This window comes from Biomphalaria glabrata, chromosome 13 (genome assembly GCF_947242115.1).
Source record: "Biomphalaria glabrata chromosome 13, xgBioGlab47.1, whole genome shotgun sequence".
In the NCBI taxonomy this organism is placed as follows: Eukaryota; Metazoa; Mollusca; class Gastropoda; family Planorbidae; genus Biomphalaria; species Biomphalaria glabrata.
This window is the reverse complement of record NC_074723.1, coordinates 5,288,856-5,294,470: the sequence shown is the minus strand read 5'-3', so window position 1 is coordinate 5,294,470 and position 5,615 is coordinate 5,288,856.

Here is a 5,615-nt window from a genome sequence, read left to right as displayed (position 1 = left end):
CGTGTTATTTTTTTCTCTGTATTCACATTTTTCACTTTTGTAACATCAAGTAAATGTTTTGTTCTTGATTTAAAAAAAAGAAAAGATTCTATCATTGAGCGTCATTAGTCTGAAATTTTGAAAGGTGATAAAGTGGTCAGTTTTGTTTTTAAAATTTTTTCAAATAATTCCAATAAAACCCCATGCATTGAACTTGACTTAATCCTTTTGACGCAGTGGAGCATAGACGTCACCAGTGGAGCATAGGGCCTCAACAGTTCTTCTCCAGACTGTACTGTGCTACCTCCTTCAGTTTTTGTTTTTTTAATTATTATTGCACAACTTTCATTCTTATAGCGTGCTCAAAGTGCTACCCAATCTTTTTATGTTGACCAGATGGGGGAGAGGGTATCTGAGAGGCTTCCATGCTACTTTTTAGGCTCTCAACAAAAACAGCTTGAGTTGGGATTTAAACTGTAGCCTCATTGATAGGTAGCCAAGCTTTTTTTGCCTCTTAGCCAGACATCCCCCACAGTTGGGTCCATGTTCATTCTGAATGGCTTCTTGGAGCTCCTCCATTTTGATTAGGTCTCTCAGCTTTTCCCTTGTGGGTTCCAGTCTGGAGTCAGTTTTCCAATACTTTCTGATGTTCTTCGCATTGTAATATCCAATCCAGTCACTTTTGCGTCTGCTCAAGTCATCAGGTTTGTGCTGAGCTCAACTTTGAAGGCCATCACTCAAGTAAAATTGTGGAATGCAAGAGCTAAAGTAGATGGTAAGTCTATATTTTTTAAAGGCAGCTGTAGTCTGCAGCTCAAGGAACAAGACACTCACTCCTGTTTTGAATCAAGTTTGTTTTTGACTACCAATATATATTTCAAAAGAATCTTAGCACACCTCAAAACAAGTTTTGCTTCAAGCTTTTTATAGAAATAAATCGTAAGAATTCAGAAAATATTTCTTTAAAGCAGATATAAACCTACAAACCTATAAACCTGGGCTGATTTGCTGTATGAAGTTGAGAGTTTGTATACAGTCTAATGACTATTTAAATAATGGCATTCAAAGTAATGTTAACAAAACATTAAAACAGATGGATGATCAGAGACTGATTTCAAATGCCTCTGTCATTGATTGATATGTACATTTTACAGTTCAGATTTGTGAGAAGGGAGAAAACTGATGTAGTAGTTATATTTGCTACTTTTAGTTAGTAAAAAGGGTCTACTGATTTAGTAAATAATCCCCCCTCAATTTTCTGAACATTTCCTTAACTGGGGGCACAATATAATTGTGTAAATATGAATACAATTTAATTTCATTTGCCTTTAAATTTGAATTTTATTATAAATATTTAAAATGCTTCATATTTGTACTACTTTATCTGCTCATATATTCTGTTTTTATTTTATTTGAACAAGAAAATGTATACTTAACAGATTTAAATTAAATTTCAAATAAAATTAAATAAATAAAAAAACTAGACTTTTTAAAAACAAATCAAAAAAAAAAAAAAAAAATTAAAAAAAAAATGAATAAAACTGGCAAACTTTTTAAATTGAGATTCATTTCTGAGTTGGCAATCAACAAATCATATTCATAGCCTGGACTTTAAAAAAAAATTCTTTTGATATTTAATTGATATGAAAGAAAATGTCATTTTATATATATATATATATATATATATATATATATATTTTTTTTTTTTTTTTTTTTTTGTGTGCAGTCTATAGATCTAATATGTACAATTGAAAGTTCTGGGTCCCAGATATATCTTCTACTGGGAATATAGCTATAAATAAGTACATTTGGTTCTCTAGTCTGGAACAATTAAAAGTATTAGATCTTTACGATAAAGTAGTGAAAAGTAACCAAATGAGTTATCCATTATCTTTATCCACCCTTTTCTTTCTAATTCCATTCTTAAAGTGTTTAAGGGATAAAAGACCTAGTCACCTACTTATCCATAAAATCAGTTTACAATTAATAGTTATAATCCTCCAGTAAATTTTTGGACTAGAATGACTTTAAAATTAGTTAAATCTTTAGTATTATTCTGTTTCTACTCTCTTCATTTGTGATGCAGTCATAAGAAAGTGATACTTAGGATATTTCTGTAACATTTCAATTCCAATGCTAGGATCCTCCTTTCGAGATCAGCGTCCAAAATTGACAAGCATATTGAATGTGGCCATGACCAGTCTGATTTTAATGTCGAGGGCTATGCCTTTGTCTTACCAGATTGTTTTTGAGTTTTACAGACGCTGCTGTGGACTGTTCAATTCTGGTCAGTTGTTCAGATGACATCCTAACTACTGTCAAAAAAGACAAACTTAAACTCTATGGCTATATCACAAGATCCTCAGGGCTCGTAAAGACCTTCCTTCAGGGTAAAGTACCAGAAAAAAGAAGAAGAGGCAGACAGAGACAGCAATGGGAAGACAACATAAAAGAATGGACAAGCGTGTCATTGAAAGAAATTCTATTCAAGGCAAAAGACAAAGATGAAACAGGTCTTGTGTGGTGCCCCAACGGTTCAACAGATAAGGGATAGATAAAAGTGAAAGTCACCAATTTCTTGAACTGTGTTTCCATATTTTAGACCATCTATATTCCTTACTGTTAACTTGGTATAGTGAAAGATGGTTGGTTTCATCCAGTAACTTTAATCCATTTAGATTCTGAAGGGATTTTTTTCAAATTTTAGAAACTATAGTGGGCTTATTGAAGTAGCTGCCTGGTTATGTGGTTTGTGCTTCGGACTCTCGTCATGAGAGTTTCAAGTTTGAACCCTGCTCACTGCTACCCCTCTGTCATCCTACAAGAAGTCTGGCCAAGAAAATTATTATCTTTATTTCTGAAGGAACATATGAAACTTGAAAAACAAAGCAACCTGTGTATTTTCTAACTTCATCTGCGCTGATCAAGGAAAACTAAATCTAATACAATACTCAGAAAGACACAAAGATAAAGGCATATTCCTCATTCCATATGCTAGGACAAATTTGTATAAATGCTCCTTCTTCCCTAGTGCTAGGAAAACCAATGACTTGGCAGAATTTAAGTCATTGGTTAAAATGTGTGACTAGATGCATGACGCGTAGGACATAATCATCGTCTTTTTTGAAGTAACGTCTGTATTATATAAGAGAAAGAAACAAACAAAAAATAGTCTGATGAAATGCCCCCATGTCAAGTAATATCTCAATCAATTTGCACACCTGAACACATTATGCAAGCACAAATAAGCTGTCAAAAAAAAAAAAGTCACTTCTTTGCTTTTTGACATTTTTTTTTTCAAGACATATTTTTAATAGTGGACTATGGCTAACAAATGCACAATTAGGCAAAGAATGTTAACTCCTGGCCAGCACATGAAGCTTGTAAACTTGTCTTGTAGTTAATCAGCTGTCTATGTACATTGCCCCATTACATGAACAAAACTAGCCAGGAATAAGTCAATTTCTGAAACACTGAAATGTTAACTAAATGACACTAGGACATTCACATCACTTATACACAATGTTTATTCTAGCCCTCCTGCAATTCAAATGATTAGATTACAACTTGCAAGCAATAGAATTCAACCAATAGAACCATTTTAATGATATTCTCCAAGAGTGAAAGTAACAACAACAAAAAATGTACAGACAACTCAGTAAACTATGGCAGTATAAAACTAATAACATATGTAATAAGAACAGGTGACAGATGTCTACTGTTGAATCATAAAATGATTATGAACTGAAATGGAACTGTTAAGATTCTAAAAAATAATGGGAACTAAAACATTTAGCATACTTAAGAGTTGGAACTCTCAACAAAAAAAAAAAACAAGCAAAATATATCTAATGGGAAGAATTCCACATTTACATTCATATCTCTCAATATTGTAACATAATTTCCCTTATTCAATATCAAACAAAATTAATTGATTGCCACTATTTAATTAACTAATTAGTCTTTTTATGGATTCATGTTTTTTTAGGAATAATGAATGATTAAGCAAAGCTTCAACTAGTTCAGAGATTGGGAAGTGGGAGAAATGATGTGTTTAAAACTTGTGACAGACAGACAGACGGAGCGAGTTGATATAAGCTTTGTAAAACAAACACACACAAAAATACCTTAAATAAAACTTACTATGTATTTATTTTATTTCATTTTATTAAAAGCTGGTTCGGTAAGGGGAATTAAGAGGAATAAAATAGAATGTAAGAAATTATCAGATAATTGTTTTTTTAATCTTATCTTACACTGATTTACTTCAATCTAAAACTAATCAAAATCTTCTGACTCAGCCCATTAGTGTTGAACCTCCAATTGTGAACAGAACAGCTTTAATAAAATTTTTTTTTTTTTTGGAGAAATAGTTTTTTAAATTTAGTTCAGTTCAATAACCCAATCAACAGATCTCAGCTCAATGTTGAAACCACTAAGCAATTTGTTTCTTTCATTGTGCTATAAACTTTTTGTACAATTTTAATTTAAAAAAACAGCATCTAGACTGTAGTAATTCATAGTAAAAGTGTTGTTTTGTTTTCTATTTTGGAAATACGACAAAAAATGTCATCTCTTCTTAAATAAAACAAAAACGATTTCATTCCTAACTGTAAGTTACCAGCAAAGTAAAAATTCAATCATTTTATAGAATGCCTAGTATTGTCAACCAAATGAAATGATTTCACTATTTCCAACTTTGCCTCAACATTCAGGCAAAATATAAAAAGTTCAACCTAGAAAATGTTACTTTAAAAAAATGATGTTCCTTCAGATTACATTGTAGCCCAAGCCTCAAGAAGGATGACGGGGGATGGCAGAGGGCAAGATTTGAACCTAGGACATTCAACACCACTAACTTAATACAATTATCTCGGAGCACCATTGTAAACCTGCATTCTTTATCAGGATAGATCTACCTGACGGCAAGAAATAAAATAAAATACCACAGCCTTCACTACAATTCCATTTGTATTAATTTTCTATGTTTAGTTAAGCACATCTTAAGCATCCAGCAATGGTTGAGAGCTCAAAGAGCAGCATGCATTATGTCAATATTTAAAAACAGTATGGAATAGCTCTGACATTAACAAGATACAAAATAAATGTGCTATTGTGTATCACTATCATTGCATTTAAAGTTTCTCACAGTTTAAGGTCAGATGATTCTCTTACTTAGGTCACATCATTTTATTAATAGAAAAACACAACTTTTACCAGCTATCGTGGCTCACACAGGAGCTTTGTTGAACCTTGTATGATCCTATGTTAGAATATCCTGATACTTACTCAAAAACTGCATTCTGTTTTTCCATGTCTCAAAGACACAATATGCAAGTTTCTGTATCAAAAGTTGACCAGCACAATAATAGTTCAGGAGAGCAAATACACATTTGTAACTCAAACAAATTCTGCTTTTTAAAAAACAAGACAAAACTGTTCAGAATACTGGCGGATAGGACGATTTTTCAGGGAAACTTAGGTCAATGTTAGTAATTATATCAGCCGACATAATGCATTGTATAAAATTCAGTTCCTATTTTACTGGTAACATATACGTTCCAGCTTAAGTAATTATTCAAATATTTCAATCCATGTTAATTTACTTGAAAAATAAAAAAACAGACAGTAAAAAA